The 27,423-nt window shown below is 39.9% G+C and overlaps 1 protein-coding gene across 6 annotated transcripts in view; it reads left to right on the top strand.

Annotated features, from left to right (window-relative positions):
• The first annotated feature begins 253 nt into the window (after positions 1-253).
• Positions 254-27,423, top strand: part of MYO6 (myosin VI) — a 108,415-nt gene continuing 81,245 nt past the window's right edge. For 5 of the 6 annotated variants that reach the window (XM_027713574.2, XM_027713573.2, XM_039379138.1 and 2 more), the window contains exon 1: positions 255-342. The gene's annotated coding sequence lies outside the window, so the exon portion shown is untranslated. Of the gene's footprint in view, positions 343-27,423 lie in introns of all 6 variants that reach the window. The other variant, XM_039379139.1, reaches the window with a different exon arrangement.

Below are 27,423 nucleotides of genomic sequence, written 5' to 3'. Positions count from 1 at the left end.
ACCACCAGGGCTGCGGGGTGCTGTGTCCCCCGCACAGAGGGGCGGCCGCGGCAGTGCCGGGGCGGCCGGGCGGACAGCGGGCCAGGGCTCCTGTCACACGGCCCCGGACAGCAGAGAAGGCCGGGCCGGCCTCTCCGGCTGCCCCCGCCCCGGCCGGCGCTGCCCCCGCCCCCGGCCAGCCCCTGTGGCGGTGACGTGCCGGGCCGGGCCGGGCCGGGCCGGGCCGAGCGGCGGGGGCGGTGCAGAGCAGCGCAGCAGCCGCGGCGACAGTAGCAGCAGTAGCAGGGCTGGCAGCGGGCGGGGCGGCGAGCGCAGCACTACCGCCAGGAGCACCGGCAGCAGGTAAGGACGCGGCTCCTCGGCCCCCGCCGCCCTCCGCGCCCTCCTGACGCCCAGGGGAGGCGCCGGCCCACCGGCCCGGCCGCGGCGCTGCCCCCCGGCTCCCCCCGCCGCCCTTCCCGCCGGGCAGGTGCGATCGGGGCGGGGAAGGGCCGGAAAGGGCCCTCGGCGGGATGAGCGCTCCCGCCAGCGCACCGCGGGACGGACCTGCTACACCCGGAGCTTCCCGGCGAGGTGCAGTTAAAATCCCTCTGGACTGTTCTTTACTTCCTTAAATCCACTGATATGGGAATTTTTTTCCTCTTTGGGTTTGGTTTTTTCCTTTTTAGTATCATCCTCTATGAAATCTCATCCCTACAGAGTTACAACTGAGCTCCCCTCCTTGCTTCAGGAACATTTCTATGCTGTCACAGCAAATAAAATTTTTACAGCCCTTACTGGCCGAACTCAGCGTGACTGGTAGTGCAATGGAAAAACATCTTCTCTTAGAGTATTTCTCCATGAAGTACTTTTGCAGGCTGCGGTTTTGTAGAGCAGTGTGTATCAGCGCCTTGTACGACCAAAAACCGATACCCAGTTCCTGTAACTCGTGTTCATTACTGACTAGGAGAACTTAAAAAGGTTCGTCCTCTTAATGGTCTTGGATAGAACTTGCAGTACAGCACATATATTGTTGATGCTTGCTTGATGCTTGGTCCTCAGGTTCTGAACTAGTAAATGCCACCAAAGGCCTGTAAGACGGCAATAGCTAAACTAATAGATGAGAGGTTCTGTAAAAGGATGGTTGCTACCTATTGCTTCATCCGAATGTTGCTGACTGTTGGCCCTATTTTTACAAAGATGAAGAGAAGTTGTATGTCGAGACTTGTGTCCCCTCTTCGTCTCCGGGAGGGGAACAGACCTTTGAGGCGACCTAATTTCTTACAGTTCATTTGGCATCGCCAGGCTGCAGAGTGGCCTATGGATTGGGTTCACAGCCATCCGAGTACAAAGGTTGGCCACGGGACTGTCTCTTCTGTTGCAAGTATGACAGATTAACAGGGTGGAGATGAACTCGTGAGTTAAATGTCATCTGCAGTTTTTAGTTTTATTTTTTAGTGAAAAAACCCTAATAAAATGGAAGTAATTTAATGATTAAAATGATCATTATGAAAATTTAAATATATAAGCAAATGTCTTGCAGTATTTGTTTAAATATAATTAAACTGTGCTAACCTACAAGATAATTATGAAGTGTACAATTTATAAAATAACTGCAAAAGAAAGATCTTAGTATTCTTGAGGTAGGAGAGTAAATATGGACATTGTCAGAGTACAAGTTACAAACCTGTGCAATGTTTTTAATAATGTAGAAAGAAATTAAGATTTAACTTGACTGCATTTTAGTGTATGTGTTTTTAATGTGTCTAAGTTAATAAACTACTTAGTGACGGTACAGTTATGCCTTTGACTGTGAAACTATAAAGCCAGCAGTGTGAATATAAAGCTAGTAAACTTTCTTGTGGGGCTTAATAGCTTTCTGAATCAAAACCATGTCAGTATTAGCTTGCAGAAGTTGTAAGTAAGTTGAACTAATTTCGCCACCCCCAAGTTTCTAGTCAGAGTGGGCATTCCTGTATAATCTGCACTAAATACTGTGTCCTTCAGCCTCCGGCATTGCCGTGTGCCTTTGTTTTGATAATGGGTCAGTATTTTGACTCGTTAATAATAATGTTCTCATAAGCAAGGTGAAGTAGTGCTTCCTTGTGCCTAATCTGCCAGGGTGGAGAAGGCTTTGTGACCCAATCTAGTCTTCCTATTTTTGTGGTACTTGATAACGCTGCTCTGAGGAAAGCTTTGAGGTTTTTTTAAATTTTGACAGTCTCATGAGTGATGTGGCAAAGTTGAGTGGGGACTAACTTTTTATCAGTACACAGTGTGGAAGCATGAGATTAATCTGGCAGGTTCAAGATGAACAAAGGGGGTATGGTTTTGACCCAATGTGTAGTTAGTTAAGCTTTGGAGATTCTTTCAGAAGTGTGTGGATATTGAAAGTTTACAGGGACTTGAAAAGCAGCCGGACAAATTAATGGAAGAAAAATCCACTAAGGATTACTTGTGCCAAGTACCTCCAGTAGCTCAGGGTGTCACTGAGCTGAACACAGAGCCCGGGAGAATAAACTGGGGAAGTACTGTCAATTATTTATCAAGTTTTTATATTAATTTCAGGCATTGACCTCGTGCAGACAACAAACCTGCCTCTGACCCAGTAGGGCCGCTCTTATGGAAAGTGTTCATCTGAAGCGTTTGAGAACAGCTGAACCAAAGGGACCAGATCTAGAGATAGCAAGTCTGGGTGATAATTCTCGGGGAATGATTATGAGTCACCATCAAAGTCAGTTTAAGTGGCGCTGGGGGAGTTCTGGCACCTTTGTACTTGTTGTCATTGATGTCTTTGATCAACAGAATTAGCACAAAATCTGAAGAAGACAAGTAGGTGTTTCAGGATGTATTTTTGATGGTCTGCTTTGGAAGACAAGAGGTTTTTGATAAGTTCAAAGGCTGTATTTGAGTGCAAGATACTATTTTCAGGAAGAAGATCCCATAATCAGATAGTTAGTCAACCTGGCAGCAGCACCATGGAAGCACGTCTGAGGGTTATCAGAGATCTCAGTAAGCATGGGGGTGCAGTACTGTTGAAGTTTGTAATTTAAATTTTTGTCTTGTACTAATGAAACTTAACAGAATAATGTGTTCAGTTTTGGCCACAGCCCATTAAGAAGGACAAATGCAAATGTCTCAATCCACCGAAAATGGTCATCAAGGCTTAGGAAGGGTTTGGCAAGTGTCGTCTACAGAGACTGCATGTGATTGGCAAATGTGTTCTGCAAAGGCTAGACAAGCTCGGTTCCAGCAGAAAGAGATCAGGGGACAAGAAGATACTACAGTCTTAAAATTACTGAGAAGTGGTCTGTGACTGCATCGAAAAAGATTAAACTAGTTTGCACCAAAGACGTGATGATGTTCTTAAAATCTGTTATGCCTTAGGGAGAACTGGAACAAGCTGAGGTTTTTCAATCTCCTTTCTGCAAAGGTTTTTGAAAGTCAAATAGGACTTGTGTTAAGGATATATTAAAAACATTATTCAAAATTGTCTGACTTTTTCTCACTCAGGGGCTTGAGCTTAATGATTTCTTCAGTTGCTGTCTGTATTCTGGCCTGAGCTTATATGGAAAAAAGAAATTTCAGTGCTCAGAAGATAGGCAGGTTCTGTGATAAAGTCCTAGAATCTTTCAGTTATTGCTGGTCATCTCATGTTACGGTTTAAGGCATTTGGTTTTAAAAGAATTAGTGTTGAGGCAAACTATTTCATTTGACAGCAAAATGTTGTGGTTTAGGAGTATAGCCTGTAATACCGTAGGAAATATAGTTGTAGGACCATACTGTGGTTTAAACCAGGAAAATCAGAGGGATAAAACCTGAGGTATTCATCATCTGCTGTAATATATACTGTATGTGGCCTCATAATTTATGTCCTAGTGTTACAGTGTCTTTGGTTCTGAAACACTTTTAAAGAACTGTCACCCTATTAAAAAAAAAAAAAAGGAAATCAGACTTGCTAAGTAACATGTGTTTCTCATTTTGTATCCATTTTTTAAAGTATGCATGGGAAGATTAAAATGGCAACATTTTAACATAACATGCCATCTATTGAAGTTTTTGCTTAGCTGTTTCTTGGAATGATTGTATTATGTTTGTAGTAAATACTGGTGGCTGAAACTTGTGTTTCTGAAGTATTGCTAGATACTGTAATAATATGAAAAACACATAGGAAAAATGTAATTTTTGAACGGATATCTGTGGATGCATCTTCCTCCTCCCAAAAAAACCCAAACAAAAACAAGTTTTGCAAAGCAGAATGTGAAGTATCAGCAGCCTTTGGGGTTTTTCCTAAGGCTCTGATGGCAAGAAAAAGACAGATAAATCTATGGGCACTTTAATCTCTGGTAGAATGATCTCTGTAAGTAATGACCACAGAGAGGTAATGGTACATATTCTACTGGAGAGAGCATGCTAAAACTACTGTCTTTCAGTAATTGACCATCTTAGAATACCAATTCAAAAATACTGGTATTAATAAATAAATAAATAGTTAAGTTCTTGCTTTTTTTATTTTTGTTGAGCAGCATGGGGAGGACTGAAGTTGTGCTCCTGTGCTGTTGTGCCGCAGCTCAGAGGCAAAGCCTGTTGCTACCTGTGGACAGCTTAGCACAGGTAGTTTGGGAGCCCCAGTAGCATACTGACTTTTTCACTTTGAAAAGGAAGTTGCAGCTCCTGTAGGCATGTGGGAGCTCTGTGAGCTGAATTGCAGGTACCGTCAGTAGCAGGGCATGAACGTTTGATTAAGTGTGGGTTGGTGTCTGGCTGCCATGGCTGTGCTGCAGGTCACACCCAGCATTTTCGTGATTCCTGAAGCACTTCTGTCAAGCCAGGGGTCTTTTCTTGTCAGCTGAATGATTCTTCTTGCTCTGCAAGTGGGTAGATGAAGCGTAATTTCTGCTTGCTCCAGGGAATGAGAGATGGATCAGACATCTGGAATTAAACCTCACTTTTCATATGTGCAGCTCGCAGTGTCACCGCTGCTGTGCTTGCCTGGTCTCTGCGTGCTAAAGGCAGAAAGGGACCAGTTTCCAAACTGGGATCTGGCCCTGGCAGTGCTGAATGGAGGTGTCATAATCGCTACTAGAACTGGGGTGGCCACATCCATCTTTTGGGGTTTGATCTGCTCTCAGAAGATTCGAAAGAGAAATTCTGAGTCTTAAGCTGAAAGTCTGAGTGAACCCTGGATTTGTAAATGCTGAAGAAAAGACCTTATTTACCATAAAAGAAAATTCTTCTGTTGGTTTTTTTGAAGCAACATGCCTTGAAAGAGCTTGCTGAATTTATTTTGCAAAGGTAGTTAAACAGACAATTAAATTAAGAGTATTAGTTACATAGCGGATAATTGTTTTATAAGCAAATTTGTTTTCCTTGTAATTAACAAGACTTAGCAGACTGATTTGAAATTTGAGGGGAAAAAGAAACAAAACAGAAGCAGAGAATTTAACAAAGCCAGTGGTTCACAAAAATCTCTTCAATATCAGCTGTATTTTACAAAAATAGCAGCAACTTTCTGAATTATATCCAAATATTTCTATGGATCCTGAATCCGAAGCGATGTAAAAATTCTTACTTTTTGCATTTTGAGCAAGTTCAGCTTGTGATGTGTACGTCCAGAGCTCTGTCCCTCTCTCTCATATGCTATGCTGTCTTCATTGCCATGACACTTAGCAAGGTTTTGATCATCTCAGGTGCATTCTCATTAGTCCCAGATCCAAAGGAACCCGACTAGAAGGTGATACTGTATTAGCTGTGTTTCAGAAGAAGCTGTCTGAGGGAAGACAGCATGTCCTTCTCCAGTCCTCAGGCATGACCCACGAAGGAGGCTGTGCCTGTGGTGGGCTGAGGATACCTCCTTCTGAATTCACATCTGTGCTTAGCTCTTTCCTGATTTATTCAAGTGCAGCTGCTCTACGGTGATAGAGGTGATAAGCAGTAAAACCCTTTCACAAAGTCCTCTGTGCCAAGACAGACAATTTTGCTGTATCTCCTTTTGTCATGTCTGGGTGAGCGCTGTGTGCAGGCACACAAAACCTGACCTTCATGGCACTCTGCTGGTTTGAGGGGAGGCACTGGAGAGTTTTGGGGGTGGGATGCTCTGTAGCTGCTCGTCTAGTTCGAGGTTTAATGGTGTGTGATAATCTCCTGTGCTGTTGGCCTTGCTTATGTATTGCAAAGTTTCCAGAACAGGGATCAGAGCATTCAGGAATGAAGAATCTGACAAACACTTTTAATTCCTTCAATTTTTATGATTCTGCCAGGTTGTAATTTTGGAAATAGTTGGGCTGAGGGAACTGCCTGCTGGCCTTCTCCAAGAGGAGATCTTCTTCAACCGTGGCATATGCTGTGCCCTTCCCAGCAGTGATGATGGTTATGGGGCTCTTTCACATCCCAGTGCAAACTGATGGCTCTGCAGAAAGCAGCAAATCCCATCACCTTTCTCTTCTCCATATGCATGCTGCAGAGGGATGTCAGGTGTTTCAGAGCTTCTGTAAGAGCTCAGCAGTAGCATGTAGTGAGGAGCAGAAATGAGGGGAGGCACACGAGGGGTGTACTGCCCTGAGCCATGGCCTGGTCAGCTCACCCTCTCTCAGGAAACTGCAACATGTTTTGCAGTCTCTTAGACCTGTGTAACCTTCATTGTCTCTATCAAAAGTTAGACAAATGCCTCCAGTAGTTCTTTGCAGAGAGAAATGAGGACATAAAGAGAATTTAATAGAATCATTGAATCTCGGTATGACCTGGGTGGAAAAGACCTTAAGGATCCATCTAGTTCTGACTCCCATGCTGTGGGCAGGCACTCCCAGACAGAGTTACACACCAGGGCAGTCATAGCACTAGGAGGGGAAAGGACTGTAAAAGATCACAGACTTCAGAAGGCCCAAAGATAACATGGACTTTTATTACTGTCTAAAGATAAAAACAGTTGATTTTAGTACATGTGGTGGGCTTGGAGGTGAGAATTAATTTATTTTGTGTTTTTGTTGTTGTTGGTGGTTTTTTTGTTTTTGTTTTGTTTCCTGGAATTCTTTACAAAGATAGGAAAACTGATGAGATAAATCTTTGTCTCATTTTATAGGCTCCTATTGGGAGTTTTGTATTTCTTTTAAGGGATAAAAAAATCCCTTTCCTTCTACAGAAATCAGTAACTGATCTGAGACTGTAACAGAATGAAACTCCTATTTCAGTGTTTGCAGTTGCTTTGAAGCCTTGACAATGTTCATGCAGCCAGTCTTGATGGCAGGTGCTTGGGTACACGAATGGGGCACTGCGGTGGAGAATGCATCTCTCTGCTGTTTGGCAAGTAGTGTTACTTATGTGGATGCTACAGGAACAATGCTGTTTCTCCTTCTTTCATACTTGTTGGCTTGCCTTTTGATGAGCATGCTGCTGGTCCTGTTTGTCCTCCTCTTTTAATTTTTTTCCAAAGAAGAGCCTTCAATGCTTTTTATAGATTTTGGTAACTGATCTTCTTTTGGCCGTGGTTGAGAGCATTGCTTCAAATTTCAAAGTTCTTGGGAAACAGAAGAGAAATGGGCTGTCGTAGTTGTCTTGAATTGGAGCTGTTGGGAACAAAACACTTCTGTTTCTTCTGTACACTTGGAGTTTTGGAGACAGTGAGATGATCTCTGTCTTCAGTTGTCATCCCGTTACATTACTCTTGCATCTTCTCAAGCATCTGAAACTAGTCATGGTCAGACACTCAACCTCAGATTATATTGACCTTGAGATAGTGTTTGGTTCACTGCATGAATGTCCTGTATTAAAATATTTTTTCTTTGGGTGTTTGGAGGTGCATTATGGGCTTTTTCAAAAGTAGTCTTAACACCTTAGTATTTTTTTACATCAGTTATGCAAGAACAAATTTCAAGCTTTGTTTAGGGGAAATTTGTTTTTTCAAATAATTTTTTTATCATATTCTGATGGTAATCTAAAACAAATTTTAGATCTTGTTTTATATTTTGCTTTAAAGGTCTACATCCTTTCAAAGGAAAAAGATTATTTTACTAACCCAGGGAGAGGAATCTGAGACATGAAGTTTCTTAGCCTTTTATCATGCAGTACAAGTCATGTCTTGCTCAAAGGAACACCCACAGAACATGGCTTTTTTTACGGTTCAGTCATTGGTCTAAGTAGCTGCTTTTCTGGGTCTCTGACAATCTTTCCTATTGTCAATGAACATGCAGTCTTTCAATGATAAGACAACTGATACTACAGGTATTTCTGGGTTTCATGCTAAATTATAATTATGTATATTCCACACCAAAGCAGCAAAGATAAATATAAATAATATGTTGACCATATACTCTTATGGATTATTCTCTTTCAATTTAAATCCTTGCATCTTTTTCCAGTTTTGCATGCATGTATGTACTTTTGTCAAGTATTACATCAGATTTCTTTTAACTTGGAACTGAAAGTACTTTATTTTATCAAGTGTTGGAGTTTTGCTTCTTTATTTCTGTTCCTACAGAATTCTGTGTCTGTTCATGTAGTAGTCAGCCTAGCAGGGGTTATAACATGTAAAGTTGGTTCATAGACTTCTTTTTTTAGATTGCCCTCTGCAGCTTCTGTTGTAAACCATTCTGTTACAGTCTCAGATCAGTTACTGATTTCTGTAGAAGGAAAGGGATTTTTTTATCCCTTAAAAGAAATACAGTTCTATTATTTCTTGATTTTTTTTTTATTTTTAATTTTTTTAGTAAAAGCTTGGGATTTTGTGTGAGGAATAAGTATTGAGTGCTTGAGTGCATAGGATAGAAGTGGAAATTTGTATGATTTAAAAGAAACAAACAGCTATTTGAGATGAGTTGTTTTCTGTATTAAGCCTGGTTTCTTGATGAATCCCTTTGGGAGGGAAGAGGGCAGACAAAAGGCACTACATATCACTGGCGTGTTTGCTTACTGACTGCTACTTTAGTCCTAGGGAGGAGGTAGAAAAAGGGGAGAGGGAAACTACTGGGAGGAGTAGTTTGAGGTGAGCTCCTTCTGAGTAGCACATGAAGACTGAAGGGTGATGCCAAGGTAGGAAAATCTGGGGACCTGAGAGGACCAAAGAGACCCCAGCAGATTCAAGAGGAAACATTTAAAGATTGTAGCAGAACAAAAATGGTGTTTTGATTGCTTGTATGCAAAGCAGGTTAGCACTGGGGGTTGCCCTTCCTACCATGTCTGGGCTGGACTTTAAAGCCATGTTTTCCTCATCAACTGCAAGATGCTGCCTGATCCCCATACGTGCCCAGGCACTGACCCTGGATGTGTCTGCCAGGGGCGTAAGAAGACCCCGAGGCCTTGCAATCTGGGCTAAGTATTTCACCCCAAGACAGCTAAAGGTTTTGGAGTGCAATCTGAAGGTGTGCTAAGGTGTGGTTAGTTCTAATTAATGAAAACTAATTGTCTCATGTTTTTCTAGGACTCAGCACGTTCTTTTTACCAGCCTCTCTTATTACCTTTGGTTCTCTTGTTGAAAATGGCCAAAAAGTTTTGAGAGGATCCAGGTAAGACAGGAGCCTTCTCAAAAGGATCTGTTACTTCCTCCACTGTACATAAGCTGTAGGGAGGAATTTGATACAGCTGTGCATGAGGCTCCTGTGGCTTTGTTTTTTTTAGTTAGATCAGCTGCTTCATTGTAAATTCATGACCTAATTTTGTGATGAACGTCTTACAGGCGGGCAAGCCCACAAAATTCTAAGTAGAAGTCCCCAGTCTGCCAATGAAGTGGGCATATCTGTGTGGTAAAGGCAGGATTTTTTTTCTAAGCATTTAATTTTACTTTTTTTTCAGGCCTTTGTATAAGGAAAAGCTGTGTAATTGTCACAAAGACAGAGACAAAACAAGTTGAGTATGAAATAGCAGCCACATTTTCAGGAAAACCAATTTTATGTTGTGGGAAATTAGTCTAGTAATGCTAGCAAGCATTTAAAAATGTTTACTGCTTGGTGGGCATGCTGTTTATTTTTGAACCTCGTGTCTTAACAGACTTCAAGTTACTACTGTTGAAAAAGGAAGGATTTTTTTCCTTTTTTCTGACAAATTACCACTTCTCTCAGGCATCTCCTGCAAGTTTTTGAACTCTGCTGTGCTTCTAATGTAAGCTAAAAGCTTTCACTAGTAGGCATGGAAGTAAAGAAAAACAACTGTGCCTTCTCTATTATTATACCTCTGTCAAGGTCTTCACATCTATTTCAATACTAAAAAGGAGAAAATGTGTGAGAAGAATGAAGGATTTTTAAAAGATCTTCCCATCTCTGAGGGAGGATTTCCCCTTTTTCAGGTACTAGGGCTCTCCTCCAAGGACTCCCATCCAAGTGGGACAGGAATGGCTTGGTGTGGAGCTTGGGTGCTACAGGCTATAGCAAGTAACATGTAGATGCAAACCTTGGTTCTGTTGTACTGATATCACCTCTTTGCACTGTTGCATGTAATGGCAGTCAAATTTTGACCCAGATGCATGTGATAGTGTTCATTTGGAGTTCACCGGAGTATAAAACATAATGAATACTCCAGTGTATGTTGTTAGCATGTCACCTGGATTGGCTTCCTGGGTTGCATTGTGTCTTGTCCATCATTCATCTGCCTGGATCACTCTAGAATGATCTGGTTCCTTGGTGCTTCAGGTGCATGTATTTGTGGAGTCTTCACAACGTGTCTCCCTCTGAATCAGACTTCTTTTTTCAGGATCAGCTGCTGCCCTTAAAGAAGTCCTGTGTAAGTTATTCCCAGGACACTTGCTCTATTTTTTTTTTTTTTAAATTTTTTCTTTTTTCATTTATGTTGCTACTTCCAGGATATCCTGCCTTTTGTGTTTCACAACTTGCTGGAAATGGGAAGGATTTGCATGGCGTCAGGCCTGTAGATGAGCATGCAGCTTCACATGCTCTGTGTGGACTGCATATAACAAGACAGATTGCAAATGGAGTTTGTACAATAGAGCAAGTAAAACTGGCTGCATCAGTGTGGTTTTCTGAGGATGAAAGAGATGCTGGCTTTTGCTTTACTTATCAGCCAGGCTCGGTGTCTAGTGAGAAGGCTAGCGGAGAGATGCAGGGCAAAACATCTGGTAGAAGCAGAATTTAAAGACTGGAGAGAGAGAGAGAGTTTTAATCAAATTTCTTATTTTCTTCTCTGTTTTTTGCATTCTCTTGTTGAGGATGAGCAGTGTCATACCAGTAAGCACTGGATTGGGATGGCTGTAATTACTTGGAAGATGTCAACCTACAGTTAACCCTGCTCATCAGGCTGAGATTGGGAGAGTGACGTGGAGAACAATTTGCTGTGGGGAACATGCCTCTTAGGATAAGCTTTGCTCATGTGTGCTCAACACAGCCTGGAACCTCTGCAGTAGAACATGCTTGCTCCCCAAGTGAATCAGCAGGACAGAGTACTTTCTGTTGTTGCAGGCTATTGTGGGTGGCTGCTCCGTTGGAGACTCTTTTGGCTGTTCACGGTGGTCCTTGCACCGGATGTAATGCACTGAGCTTGGTCTGGGCCCTGCAAAGAACACCGTATGCCTTTTACCACCTAAAATGCATGTGGATTCACTGGATTCCTAGATCAAAGTAGCAATCTGTTTTCCTGTTTTAGAAAATATGGAAGTGGGGGGAGTACTGATGCTTTGAGATGAAAATCTGCTTTACAGGCTAATTTTAGATGCAGCTTAATGTGTAAGAGGGAAGCAGTTTAGAGTAGGAAGGACTTGAGAAGGGGAGTAACTACTAGAGGTCCAAAATTATTAATGCTGGTGTTGACCAGGGTGGTGTAGACAGAAGCAGCCACCTGTGCTGGGGAAGGCATGATCTGGAGCAGTGGCTGCTGATCTGTGGGAATGCTCGATGGAGGCGGCTGAGCAGATGTGGTTCACCTTCCAGGCAGAGCCTCGCTGACTAGCTGAGCTCAGAGGCTCAGCACAGTGCAGGATTAGCACAGCTCCACTGGCAGAGTGGAAAGCTCCCGACCTCCTGGTGTTCCCCAAACAAAAAAAAGTTCAGAGCATTGCAAGGAGTTTTTCTTACCTGGAATAGCATCAGTGCTGATTTTTAGGATTGGCCCTTTCTGCTGTCATGTTTTCTCTACGGTATCTTCAGTGACTCTGCTGTTTCTATGGTTTTTGACTTACTGATAGCTGGCAGCTTTCAAAATGAATGTGAATTTCTCTCATTTCTCTCTAGAGAGTAACTTTTTTTATTTTTTAAAAAGGCATTTTGAGGCTGGGGGAAGAGGTAAACTATAGGATGCCTAGAGAACAGGGAGCAGCCAAGTATCAAAGAAGATGAAAATCATTCACTACAGTCAAGGTCTCATTTTTAGTCCACTGCTACAATAGAAGAACATGTCAGGCAAAACATCAGTCCTCCCTCCTATACCTCTCTGATGTTTTTCAGTATAAATCTAGTTCAAGAGACCCTTAGCATTACTGCTCACGGGAAGGCTGATGTAGTTATTAGAGCACTTCCTGGGTGGCTCAGCCTTCATCTCTAAAGCCACGCCTGGTGTATTAGGGTTCCCTATGCTGTTATTATGGGACGTGCTCTGTATACGGTTCTAGAATGATGTCGAAAGCTTCCGTAGCAAAGGAGGATCAACACACAACACAAGCTGCTGGATGCGTGAAGAAATTAGTTAAATTACAGCATCAGTAAAACTTGAATGAGTTTTATAGAGTGGAAGCTGACAAAGCAAATACTTTTTTGATAACCTGTGAAATATAATTGTGTTTCTCTCTTGTGTGCTTTAACTTGGATGTCAGCAACTTTTGCTAACTTGTCACTTCTGAAAAAAAAAGAATTTATTATTTCTTAACAAACCAGATGCAGTGGTATTTTTATTTTAGCAAATTTAGATTTGTATCCTTTACAGGTCATAACACTGGGAAGATAGCCAGCATGGCTCACCCTTGTCTGTGAAGGTAGCATAGGAAACTGCTGATGCAGGATGTGCATGCATTTGAGAAGGCATTTGATTAATCTTGTTTCCTTTGTTGTTCCCAAGTTATTGGAGCTATTCAAGAAGCATGTATAATTTTTTTAAGTTAGTCAGAGTAAACCATTATAGCTAGCAAGTTCTTTTTACTAGTCATCTAAATAAAGCAGAAATTCTGGAAGTCGTGAATTTCCTTTTAACAGAGCATTGATACCAAAATGCAATGTCAGCTTGGTATTATTAGTTTTCTTTCTGTGTAGTAAGAAAGAAATATTGTCTGCTTTTGTTTTTTGGGTGATACTGTAGCAAAAATATACTCCAGGTTTTCAATTCAGTCTTCTGAACTATAGTCAAGTGCTTCTTTTAAATAACCTCTATTTATTAATAAAAATAATAAGATAATTCTTCAGACCCTGTGTCCTTCAGTCAATAAAAGGAAACATGTACTTCCCTGTAATTGAAGACAGGTAGGCTATTGTGGAGGGTGGAACAGGAGTCTTTGTAGAGTTGGAGTCTCCATTAACATGGTGTGATGAGGGTCTGACTCAAGTGTTGATGCATTTTGCAAAATGAGTCTGTTCATTGGTTGTGGGTTTTTGTTTCATTTTGGCTTTTCTTATTTCAGTCGGTTGCGAGTTGTATCAGTTGGGCTGCTCTGTACTACATCTTACACTTAGAACTCAATTGTTCTTGAGTTCTTGTCTCAAGACTTCATACAGTTCACTGGAAGGTGACTGAACCCCATGTCTTTGTTGCTGTCTCAGCACCAAAGGAACTGGAATTTTCTGGGTTCCTGAGGAAGTGCCTGACTTGTATTAATCCTCCAGGTTTTTCATCATAGTCTCATTCTACACAATTGTTTCTTTTACACTGTGAATAATTCTAAACCAAAAACTCATCCCTGAGGAAAATTTTTACTCCAGAAGGGAAATGCAGGAAATCTATAACATGTTTGCTGTTAGCTTCCCCTTGCCCCCTCCAAGATGATGCTCACGTCATTCAACAGTGACAAGAAATAGCCATTGTGAAAGCAGATTTGAAATGTTTCTTTTCACAAGGAGAAATTTGGATTGGTCATATCTAACTTGTGTTGAATTCCTGATCACTGTAAATTAAGCTCCTATGGAGCTCAAATTTTGGATGAGAGAAGATATATGGACTCCATATGTCTAAAATAAAGAATATATTTGCTAGAATGTAGGAAGTGCTGAAGACTTCCAGACTGGAGTTCTAAATAGAGTGCTTGAGTGAACCTGAGTTGCAGCATCATAGACCACAAGTCCAGGAGCTGAAAAGGATGCTTTGTAAAGCCCTGAGAAAAGTTGTCTTCTTAAGTTTCATATGACCCCACAGTCTTTCCTTCAATAGCAGCACAGTCTCTTTTGCATCTTTGATCAGTCCATTTCATTTAGAATTGTATTTCTTTTCTTTTAGAAACTAGTATCATGTTAGTTTTCCATGAAAAAAAATCAGGGACTGTTTTGTGGTTTGTTGTTTGGCAATCAGCAGTGAGGGTCTTGCTTGTAATCACAAATGTGTTAATTAAATGTTTTTAACATCATGACTTTGCATGTGACTTCTTGAATTGTCTCCTAGGCTTTTTGATTGACATCATTGACATTTCTGAGTGCATGGAATATCTGCAAATGCTGAAACCAGACTGGAATTGACTCTCGAGTGTTTCTGGCAGAAGGCACTAGCACTTACCTTTGACTGTATCTATATGTGTACTGGAAAAAAAAAAAAGTAGCTATCTTGCAGGCTGGGTGGGACATCTTACAAATCAGATAGAGAAATATTGAACTAGGAAGAAAAAAAAATCTAGTCCCAATTTAAAATCTGTGTTAGGGGTTAAAAGTAATTCTTCAAAACATTTTCAAAATTGTGTCAAAATAGTTCCAGTTTCCAGTCTGAGTGACCTCTGTTTCCACTGACTTTTTATTACAGCCGTTTCTGCTAGATGGAAGAATTCTGTAGGTCTGTTTTCCATGTAAATATTATATATCTTTAACCTGTGATTACATGATCCTTACTGTTTTTTTATTTGGCAAAGAGTTTGTTTAAAACTTCATGGAATTTCTGTGTGGCTGGTACTGAGCATTTAGAGCAAAGTTGTAGAGAAATGCAAGAAGAAAATGTTTGCCTTGGCCGTGGAAGAACAAGGGGATGTGTCTTCAAGGTTAGAAATTAGTAATAAGGTATCATTCAGTGGGAAAAATTTTGAAATTATTGAGTTAGGTTGGTCTGCAATTGGAGGAAGGCTTTAAACATGCTGCTTTTGATCATAGAAAGTGTTGGAATTAAAAGAAAAAATATAAGAAGATTTAAGTATCTTTGAAGCATGCTTAAGAACTATTTCACGTTATCCTCTTCTCTAATTGATTAAATGGATAATAGGTTTAAATGTGCCAAATAACAAAACCCATGGATTTTATAGCAACTGATCTGAACTGATCTAATTAAGTTTGGGGTTTCCTCTTGTGTCACCTGAGTGAATTATAATGATGTATAGCAGGTTGCATTAAACTGAGTTGGGCCTGTTTCTTGGAAATAGTGTTGAGAAAATCAGAAATTTCCTTGAGAATGTTAATTAGATAAAAGTATTAAGTGGAAATGGCTGTTTCATGCTTCCTGGTCCTTCCACTCATTTAGGCAAATCCATTTGATTGCCTTTCTTGATGGTTTTGATATCGAGCATATTGACTGCCCTTTGTATATGTAGATGAGTGGCTGATACATGGTTCGAACCTTTGATGACGGTTTTCTCATTAAAAAATCATTTTGTCTTTTTGATTTCTGGACCCCCTGAAGTTTCTGTTGAGCACTAGGATTCTGTTAAAAATTTCATAGCTGTGGAGTCTTTGGAATGTTACTTTTTCTTAGTCCCCTTTTGGGGGCTACCAAAACAACAGTTCTTTTTAACTGTTCTAAGGGAGTGTTACTTAAGTACTAAAGGTCATATGGGCCAAATCTCTGTGATCCACATAAACTGCCCTACTTTTACAATTGGGAAACATAATGTCAACCATCCTTGATATGAGAGAGCTCAAAGAAATTCTGGCTGTACATTCTAGAAACTCTGCTGATGGAGAGTCTATTAAATTTTGCCTTTTTGTGTTGCACAAACACAATAACAAAAAATACAGTTGTTTGGTAAATACTATATGCAGATCCTTCATTTTAAAATGTTTAAAAATGTATATTTAGTCTCTGAAGATCAAAGCCATGATTTTCTAGATTGGTCTTGAACATCTGAACTCAGGTTGTGTCCAAGTAATTCAGGCCACGCTTGTATGTATATTGAGATTTTTTTGCAAAATATTTTAGGTAACATCAGCGGGGGAAGATGAGAAAACCTGCTGACACTTCAGAAATATTGAACAAAATTTTCAAAGCTATGGAAAACCCATGGGTCTAGAAAGGTCTGAGTTTTAAACATGAATCATTTAGAAAATATGCTTAATGTTTTGGATAGTCTTTGTATTTCTTTATCAAATATTTTACTTTCAGTAAAGGAAAACTTTTATGTCCAAGAAAGGATTGTATGTTCCTTGAGTCTACTTGTAATTCTAAGTTCACGTAGACTTACTTTGTTTATTTTTAACACAGCATCATAGAATCTTAGAGTGGTTTGGGTTGTAAGTGACTTTAAATATCATCTAGTTCCACCCCCCCTGCCATGGGGCAGGGTCACCTGCCACTAGACCCAGTTGCTCAAAGCTCCATCCAGTCTGGTCTTGAACACTTCCAGGGATGGGGAATCCACAAATTCTCTAGGCAACATATTTCAGCACCTCCCCACTCTCTTAGTAAAGAATGTCCCTGAAGTATGGATTAAACCATGCACTTTGGCAGAGATATTTTTCTGTTGTTGCTGGGACTGGTACTGCCCAAGTTGGGGAGAAGGGTACCAAGAAATGGGAAATGTGACTTTTGTCCTGGATACCTCTTGTTCTGACAGAGGGGAAGGAGGGCTTTACTTGTTTTGTTTTTGTTTTGTTTTTGATTTTTTTTTGTGGAGGTGTCTGTGGGGAAGAGTAATGTTGCACCGATCTTGTATTTGGGAACTTTAAACTCTGTGTGTGAACCTTATACACTTCCCTTGAGGATATTTTTAATACTATCTTCCATTGTGTTTTTAAAACAATTTGGAGTTGTGTTTTACGTATTGCCCACTAATGAAATTAAAGTTTACTTTTATAACATGATGTTGAACAGGAACAGAAATTTCGATACATGGTTAGGTCTGCACAATTGCAAATGCTAGCTCTGCTTTTGACTCAAAGCTCTAATTCAAATCTCTTCTGTCTGACAAGCAGCAGGAAGATTAATGTCCAGAGAGAGGAATCCGTACTCCAGTTTTAGACAACACATGATAATTAAAGTTATTTGTAGGTTGAATAACACAAGCCTTTGTTTGGGACTGCTGAACAGGGTTATGTCGAAACATGCAGGAACAGGACTTACATTCCTGTTACTGCTGCTTCCAGAGTTTCAGTCCACAGGATCATCTCTTGGGGAGCTGGTGGTAAGTTACCAGCTGAGCATGAAGGTGATATTTTACTTTGAGACCTATTTGATTAGCCAGTAGTATCTCCGTGTGTCCTTCCACAGTCCGGAAGCTGCTTGTCAGGCACTTGGAATACAGTGCCCATGGGCAGGCTGGGGAGAACTGCCTGGTGGCAGCTCACAGGCTGGGGCTTGTTAAAGCATCTTGGGACAATTTAGATGGAACTAAAGATAATTTTAATCATACTTTGGTTTTAGAGAGTGAGAACACTGCAATTATATCAGCTATGAAGGGCAAAACTCGCGTTTAGCTGGTACTTGGACTCTGTTTTTTGAAAGAAGAATATTGAAGTTTGGAGGTCTAAGGCAAAATTTTTGTGTTGTAGTAGCAATAGTTAGTCCTTGGGGAGGGAAGAAGGAAGAAAAACTTAGCTTAAGTTACTTAAAACAATATCTTTGCATTGTTTTAAGGCTGGTTTTCTCGTTAAGTAATACTGTATGATTGGTAGCTACAATTTATATGATCACTCATGCTCAGTATTAAAGAATAAAGCCTAGATTAAGACGGTGATAAAGCTGAAGTGCAGATAAAAAAGGAGAAAACCTGGCTTGTGATTATAAGAGTAAGAGCCTACGATTTCTGTCTTTTCCCATGCCAGTAACCACCAGCAGCTGGATAAAGAAATGAGTAGAGGTGTGTCTCCTCCACTGGTGTTTCAGTTCATCTCAGGAACTTGCTCTTCTGGTGAACCTCCTGGTTGTCTGCATTTATGGCACTGCAGGCCCAGCACCAAAGTGGTTTCCACTAGGATGACACTAGAATGGAAGATGCTTCTTAGAAAAATACCTGATATTCTACAGCTGTGCATTCATATTCAGGCAGGGGGACCAGACTAGAGATACTTGTTACAGGCTAAAATTAGTAAACCCCTCAAAATATGTGTAATTTGGACACTGGCCCCTCAGTGCTGCTGTTTCACTGTACACAGTTACTCCTATTGTACCATGTTATTTGCTAATATAAGTGTATCCCTTGAGTTTAAAACTTCTTTCACACTCAGAAAAAATACTGACTTGAAAAAAATCTGTAAATAATATGCCCTTCATTTCTGAAATTCTCCTTTTATTGAGATAATGGATATTAAAATCTTTACAATTAGTAAAAAAAAACAAACCCAAAATCTAAACCAGAAATAGCTAAATATACATACATGACTTCTATAAGATATCTTTGATTTTGGAAGCATAATACATGATTTTTTTTTGCCTTACAATATGTTCAGTTTAATTAAAAATGTTTTAGAAAGGGATAAAAACAAACAAAGTGAAAGAAGTGTGTTACTTAGAGTTGAAAATAATATTGGTGTTTCCATTTTTCATTTTGTTCCTGAGGTGAAAATTAATGTAATATGGTCCTCACCTCACTACAATGTTAAATTCTTGGATATCTGTTAAAGAGAGGAAAATGAAATTGAAGCTAAATATTCATGTAATTAAGGAGGAAAAAGAAAAAATGGCTGTGATGATTGCAGTATCTTTTTATTTAGCAGAGTGCCTGCTTCACTCTGTCATCCGATCTTAGGTCCACTACCCCCTTAAAAACATCTAACCGTCAGATTATCATCAGATGGATAACGTGTCCTAGACATCTAGATTGAAACCATTCCAACTGATTGAAATGAAGGCTGCATGTGGCAGGACGTGGTGACCTGGTGTTTTTTCTTAGAAGAGTTTCCTAACCTCTGGAGGTGTGCTTTTTGTATAAAATATTTTGCATGGTCTGAAATGAAGGCTCAGGTGCCACAAAAAAATGTTCTCATCTCTGAGCTACTGACCCCAATTGGGAAATAGCAGTGGCAGCATGGCAGTGCTCATTCTCCCAGAAATTTTTTTCCAGCTGTAATTGCTCAGGAAGTTTTGAATTTAAAAACACCTGAGACACATTTTATGGCTGAATTTACAACCTGACTAAAGGCTTCCCTTGACTTCACTTCTTGCCTCTTTGCCAAAATAAATAGGCTGATCTTAGCATGTGACTATGGTGGTTTGTCCTCCGCATGAGCTTCTGTACAGAATTTGTAATTATGCTTAAGGGTTGGTCCTGGGAGCGTGATTCTGCATGTGTTATTTTCAGTTTACTTTCATATCAGACATACTGAGACCCTGCCTGCCTGCAGTCGCTGTGCTTCAGTACAGTTCACAGCCTCAGCGATGGCTCTTGCATGTGTTCGCTATATTGCCTGCACCGTGACACTTGCTATCGAACTCAGATTTCTTCTAAAAGATGGGTTTGGCCAAGCCTAGTTTATTGTAACACTTGGGCAGAAAATTTATAACCATTTTTGTGGTAATGCTGGTTGGTAATTTTTAGTCATTGTTGACTATAACAGAATCATGAGCAGGGATGCACTTTCTTGCAGAATTCCTGTTAAATTAATAAGTAACATTTTATACATGATGGGTACAGGAAGTAGTGTTCAGATAATGTATTTGAGGTTTTAAAATCAGTTGGTAAAACACAGTTGGACTTTGATCTCAATCTTTTAACAATTTTCTGAATAAGAATTGAGCGTGATGTTCTTGAGCTGGATTTCTTGTAACTTGTGGTCTGTAAAAGTATGCAGCTATGGGAGTTTCAACAGTCGCTTTCTGCGGCTCCCTGAGACACCAAGTCAGTAATAAGAAAAACAACCTGTTTGGAAGGAGTACATTTGTCTTCGGCTGTGGCACCTGAGCAAAGATTAGCTGTGGTCCAAAGTCCATATACTGCATGACCCCATGCCAAGGTTTAGGAAAGCCCAGAACTTTCTCAAAACTTGCAGAGAGCTAGTGTCTTACCAAAAAAAAAATGAGAGACTTGAGCTGTGGTCAGGATGTGGCTAATGTGGAAGTTGTTATGGTTTGCAGTTTCCCCTGCTGCCAAGATCCTGTCAGTGCTAATAGCAGATTTTGTCTGATTTGTTGCTGTTCAGATGCCAAGCCTTTACAGCACTTGGTCTTCTGTAAAAATACAAACTATTCTGGAACAGTAGAAGAATTAAAGGTTATTTTAGAGTCACAGAATGGTTTGAGTTGGAAGGGACCTTTAAAGAGATCTAGTCCAACCCCTCTGTCCTCACTAGGTTATTCAAAGTGCCATCCAACCTAACTTTGAATGTTTCCAGGAATGGGACATCCACAGCTTCTCCAGGCGAGCCTCATTGTAAAGAATTTCTTTATGTCCAATCTAAATCTACCCTTTTTTCAGTTTAAAACTGTTGTCCCTTGTCCTGTTACTACAGGCCTTGGTAGAAAGTCTCTCTCCATCTTTCTTATAGGCCTCTTTGATGTATGGAAAGGCTGCAATAAAGTCTCTGGGGAGCCTTCTCTTCTTTGCAGTGAACAATCCCAACTCTCTCAGCCTTTCTTCATAGGAGAGGTGTTCCAGCCCTTTGATAATTTTTATGGGGTTTAGGTGGATTTTATTCCTAAAGCATACATTCCAGAACTTTTTTTTAAGATTGAGATAGTATAAATGATCTTTATATTTTGCTGTAATTACTGTTTTCTTGTGTCATAGTAATGGGCCTATTATACTTATCTTCCCAAGAAAACTGATGGATTGGCTGACAAAACCTGTTCTCTGTCACTTTTTTGAGTAGCTTTTTTGTCCTTTGCTGTTAAGACTGTCTGAAATTAGTCTCCTGCTCTTTTATGTTAAGAGAAAGCTTTCAGTCACCTCCCTCAGAATTACTTTATCAATGATATCTGTGAACTTGGCAATAAATTTTTGTCCCTTTTTTTCTTTTTTAGACAATATTTGAGTAGATTTTGACAAGAATCTTCCTTTTTTAGTTATGCATTTCTGAAGAGGGAGTTTCTCCTGAGTTCACTGATCTGTAGCGGATTGTCTGTGTTGCAGCCCATTGCCTATAAATTACACGTGTACTTTTTGTGAGAAGTACATGCTGATACGGAGAGATGAAAAAGGAAATTGAAACTGGTAATGTAAGCATTTTTAGGAACTAATTCTGTCTCTGAAAGAATTATAGATTCTGTACAGAGAGGGATGGCAGTAAACAGTTCCTGGATTATACCCGTTAATCTGCAGATGCTGATTGTAATTTGTTTCTAGTATTTTCTCCTTTAATAAAGTGGCTAAATCAAAGTTGGTACTATTTGGAAACGTCTGATTTACTTGCTATTTGTTGTGCTGGTAGTAAGTCGGAAAGTACAATTGTATTTTTTCTAGCCCAGCCTCTTTGCAGTGATCTGAGGTCAAGCATCTGAGGTTTCCTGCAAACCCTCCAGCAGCCTTTGATTCTGCCATCTGCAGTGTCTAGTTTATTTGACTTGACTTGGATCCTGGCTGAGTATCTATTCTTATTTTTCTGAAGTATTAGTTCCATTTTCACTCTGATATGTACCAGGAAGTGTTATTTGGCAATGTTTTTTTTAATTGCTGGACTTTTAGAAGCAATTTATCATGCAAATGTGTCTCTGTTCTGTTATTTGTGCACGTATGTATTTATCAAACTGATAAAACTCAGTGCAGGTTGGTTGCTTGTTTATCTCTGTACTTACTTAACTTTGTTCTACTATACTGCAACAAGAGGGCTATATAGTTGAAGTTTAAAACTTGACAAGACAAATGGGTTCAGGGAGGTGACAAGAGTGTGTGTTGGTTACCTGTGGGAGTCCTCGGGCTATTTCTAAAACATTCACGAGGGCACCCACAGAGAACAGTTACTGATAGGCTCAAGGTTACCATTCTGTCATGACTTTCTCTGTTGGAATTGTAGGGTTGCTTGAATTCTGGGCACTTAGCGTGACTCTTCTAACAAAATAGATGATATTGTCACCAGGTCATGTAGGCTTTCTACTTCAAGTATTTTTCTGAAAATTAGTTAAGTTGTGGAGATGGATTACCAAAAATTCAAAAACATTCAAAACTGAGGGTTGGTTTGTGGTTTGGGTTTTTTCCCCTGAAATTGGTGGTTGGAAATATTCCTCAGATTTCCTCGTATTGAGGGTATGAATTTTCTGGGTGTATCTGTGTTCATATGACTTAAAATAAATTACTGTGATTCAGCTTCTTTCCGAATCAGCTTGACAAAAGCTGGTGTAAAATGCAATATATGTTTCCTTTAACTGGTACAGGCCCCTACTAACTACACCAAGATGTGCTTTTAGCCAACACTGATGATGGTCTACAGAGGATTATAATTCTGGGGTGCTGATAGCTTATCATAATGGGCAGCTTCTGCAATTCAGATTATGAAAGCTAGTGACCAGGTATTTCCACATCAAACCAATGTTTATGATGAATGATAGCATTTCCTTTAAGCATCTGGGAATCTAAGGAAAGATTATCTTACTGTTTTTTTTTGTTTGTATCATCTGATTTTCTACTTTTTGTGCTAGAGGTGAGGCCCCTTGTGTTTGGTAGACTTCGGCCAATTAGTAGCTTTTATCTTGTAAACAAACCTTAAAGGGAGACCAGTGGGTGCACAGTCTTAAAAGAGAATAAAAACAGCAGTTCTTGTATTAGGTCACCTGAAGATGAGCAAGAGCTTGGCAAGCACATTAGGTGGGGAAATGAGGCTCCCTAATTTGACAGTAGGAGAGTATGAGATGTAGAAGACGAATGGGTGGGGAAGACTGGAAAATTACATAATCGGAGGAGAATTTAAACTGCATTAGTTTAGAGAGACTCATCCTCAGCCTTCAAGAAGTGTTTGTGCTTTCTGATGTTTACACTTGGAAAAGGTGGTACACTGTTAAGGTGCTAGCTGAAGGGGTTTGAAGTTGCCTGACCTTGTTGAGGCTATTCATGGAGCATGATTTAAGTTAGCATGCTTAAGCACTGCTGCCGGTGGGGTGGTCACACAGCATGACTACTGCTTCAGGAGTAGTTAACTCCTGATTTCACCTCACCTGCTTGAACTACTCCAGCTAGATCTAGAGGAGTGCATCCTATGTGTTCTTTATACTTTATCATGAGATGGCTTAAGACGATTTTGCTTTGCTTTAATGTCTTTATCTGTTCAGTAAGTTCAGCCTTAGTACGTCCTTTCTTCCCCTCTCTCTGCCTGCTGGTTTTGTTAGGGCTGACTTGCACAGCCTGAAAGAGTTAAGTTGGTTTGAACAACCTCTTTCAAAATCTGCCTCATAGCAGAGAAAAACTAGTAAGGCTTTTTTCTGGTCTGCATTTCTGTTTTGTAATGCTTCTGAAGTGGTGTCCAGACCATAACTGAGGAGTTCTTTCTTTAATTTTAACTTAACTGCTCAAATTTGACATTGTGTTTTGGGTTTTGCTACTTTTCCTCTTTCTGCTTGTTGCAGAAAGAGTATATATATGTATACACTGGAGTAGGTATTGCTGTTGGTTAAAAATGCTTGTGCAGATCCCCTTGGCATACTTAATTCTTGGTTTGTCAGGAAGCTCCACTCAGGTTATTTTCATGAACAAGAATTGGGACAAAGAGCTCGCTATTTTGTTGGTAGGAACTAAAATACGAACAATGTTATTGAGGGAACAGTAGCTTAGAAAGCTGGCAGAAGAGCAAGAATCACAGAGAAAATCATCAGACCTTGCTGAACCTAATATGATTTTGAGTTTTAAGTTCTCAATGTCATAGTCAAAAGAGCACAACCTCTGTGTTTAGACTTTTACAAACTTACAAGCTGTACAAAATCCATCTCAGTCTTGTAGAATATCAGTTGAACTGGATAAATAGTTACTATTCAAGTTGAATAGAATTTTAAAACTAGCTAGAATTTCGTTAAGAACTTAACTAGAACTACCCTGCTGCAAATAGGGTAGTTCTAGTTTTCATGAACTAGCTTTCATGAAATTAAGAGCGGTTTTTTCGTTTGTTTGTTTTGTTCTCATTTTGAGCTGTTTCTGCAGTAGGATATTATTGCATAACCCCCGTTTTGATGAATCCAGTCTGTACTTGCCATAGGGAGCACAGGTGGGCCCAGGGCACCTGGGGGACAGTTAGGTCAGGTGCTGCAAAGATCTTTGGTGCTCATGGGGTCTGGTGAGGGATGTATTAAAAAAATTAGTAAACCTGGTTGGGGAGAGTCCACTGGAAAACTTCCCCCCCAAACACTTGCTCCTGCAGCCACCATTGTTGGCAGATGGGAAAACTGTCAACTGAGGGTTTTGCAGCCAGTGGTTTTGATTGGGCTTAGTAAAAGTGAGATGTTGCTTTTTGGTAGATTTTACACTCTTGAAGCTGGAACTACTGTTAACATTTTCATAGGGTCCCCAAAAAAGCTTCATATAAGAGAATGGCTTGTTCTTTTAAGTCATTCTTTAAATGCTTCCGTACTACAATTTGTGGAGAGCTAAATCTATCAGTATTGATGACAGATGGAAGCTGCTTGTTCCCTTCAATTTATTCTTTTAGGTAAAATAGTTGTATGTTTTTTTCAAAGTACTTGTTCTTACTCAGACCATCTCCCACCCTGCATCAGTACTTCTCAAGGTGGCCAGGAGAGGAAGACGCAAGAGCAGGGAGCAAAGCCAGAAGCTTATCTGGGGTGATTTGGCTTGAGCAGCAGTTAAGACACAGGAAGGTGAGATGGTTTAGAGGAAGCTGTACAGGTCTTTGGCTAATCCTGTCCCTACCATGCCCCTTCTGCTCCTTAAAATCCATTCTTCCAGGACTATAGATGTTCTAGGCAAAGTTGTTTTCAGAAGTGATACAGAGCATTGCAGTTTTGCTTTACCGAGGTCTGGAACAGTTTTTTGTAATTGGGAATTGCCATGTTTACTGTGGAGAAAATAAAATGAGATCTCTCCTTTGCTTTAAGCATGAGAGACTGTCTTGTCTTTTCAAAAACATAGTGAGTAGTAAACACAAGAGCAGAGGAGGTATTTCCTATGTGAATGCTAATTACAAAGTGAATACAAAGAGTGGTTCATCTGGAAATACTACGGAAATCAGTTTCTGGCTGCTCACTATTGAAAACATGCTGATACATGCAAACATACAAGAAAATGAGCATGCCATGAGAATAAATCCATCAGCTGTTGAACTCAAATTGTCTCCAGCAGTCAGAGCAGGTAGCTTTAAAAGAAGTTTTTATCTAATAATTCTCAGATGTGGGAATGATTACTCTTTGTTTACTTGCATATATCTACAATGTATTGACAATTAACAAGTTGGCATTAAGATTTTCCAAGGAAATTATTTTTGAAGATACTTTTGTACTGAGCTATATTCCAGCTCATTTCTTCTTTTCCAGTTTGGCAGAAGTCTCCACTTGACAGACTTACCTTGCTGATGTTATTTTAGGTATGAGAAAGCCGCAGTGTGACATGGATGAAGCAGAACGTGTTAGAGTGACTTTGTAGTGAATTGGAAAAGTAAATAAAAATAAAAACAGAATGGATTTAATAATCAGTTAAACAGTGTGGTTATAGCTGTATTGCATTTAGCTTAAATAAAAATAAATCGGTACTATACCTGCAGCTCCTTTGAAATACTGTGTCACCTGCAGTAGAGTGCTGAATGCTGCCTGAGCTTTAATTTGTTGAAGTTTCAGTTAAGCAGTGAACTAGGGTTGAAAAACTAATTTTTCTGAAAGTAAGCTACCACTATGTATCAATGTTTTTCTCTGTCTGGTCTCTTCTATATATTCACAGGACCTTTCCCAAAGCATTCTCATGTGCCTGCTGTAATCTGCAGAATTTTGAGCAGCTGTCAAACACACAAGTACAAGGTGTTTTTAATATAAAATAACCTATGTGTTCTACTATGATAATTTGCTGCTGTACCTATTCTGGCTAGTTTATTTTCCTTGGACTTAGCCATCCTAATGAGATACTGTCGGTTGTTTAATGAAGTCTAATTTTTCATTTGTTTTAATGAGTTAATTCAGCGATCAGTACAGTGCTTTGGTATAGCAGATTGTTCATAGGAGAGTAAATAGGATCAGATCATGCAAATGCCTACCTCTGGGCTCTGTTAACAAGTTAGAATTGCATTACTGTATTTTGCCTTCCTAGAATTCTTTCATGAGATGGTAGTGTTTGATTTCCTTTTGAATAATCTAAAACATCCAAATGTAGTTGTATTACATCCTTTTAAAATCAATACTGTTTAGGTAAATGTAAGTGGGGTGATAGTGTGTCAGCTTTCAACTGAGGAATCAGTAGTTGTTTCATATACTCAGTGTGTTATGTAGATAATTTTTTTGAGAAAAAAATATTATTAAACATTGTCCAAAAGGGGAGATAATAGTGCAGAGGAAAGTTCAGGAAATGTTGGTGAGTGTTTTTCTTGGAATCTGTGCAGTGCAGTATAGTTTTGTCTTTCAAGTTGTTTGAAGTACTGGCTACTAGTGTTTAGCCAGTGCTGAATGTGTTAAGTACTCTTCCTGATAATTAAGGCAAGGTCTATTACTGCATGCCAATTATGAAAAAATAAAATCTGCCATTTGAAGGAATTAAGTTTACCAACTTTAGGCAAAGGTTTATTTTCTTATTATCCCTTTTCTACTCAACAGAGAGAAAAATTCCAGTACCAGGTTCCTGGTCTCTTTCTGCAGACTGTAGGGAGAGAAAAGAGCAGCTGACTTCCCAGTTATAAACATAACCTTTGTGAATTCTCTTCTTCGTGTTGGAAGAAGTCTTAATTGTGGAGACTTAGTATATATTGAGTGCATCTATACAAATACAAATACAAATGTGGAAGATAGCTTCTTCTGGCTTCCTTTGGAAGCATCATTCAGGTGACTCCTTGTGTTTGGTGTTGCTTTAGTGCTTTTAGCCTGGACGTGAGTCTCTTTGCTTTGACTGTTTTCAGAAGCTGTGTGCTCTTTCAGCAGTGTGGTGAAGCTGACTGCATGTAGATTGAATTTAGATGCATGCATGTTGGGGAAAAAAGTTTGTTCCCACTGATAGTTATTAATGAAAGGTCTGTAACCAGACTGGGTCTGTGGTTTTATGATGAAAATATGATTTGAAGGTTCTCCATCCAAATCTGTATTTTTCCCAGTTTGTACTCTTGTGATGTATGTTTT

The sequence above is a fragment of the Pipra filicauda genome, unplaced genomic scaffold (assembly GCF_003945595.2).
Source record: "Pipra filicauda isolate LSUMZ 115617 unplaced genomic scaffold, ASM394559v2 scaffold157_size4220110_pilon, whole genome shotgun sequence".
NCBI classification, from domain to species: domain Eukaryota; kingdom Metazoa; phylum Chordata; class Aves; order Passeriformes; family Pipridae; genus Pipra; species Pipra filicauda.
The sequence above is the reverse complement of the archived record's forward strand: the minus strand, read 5'-3'. Positions and strand labels throughout refer to the sequence as shown.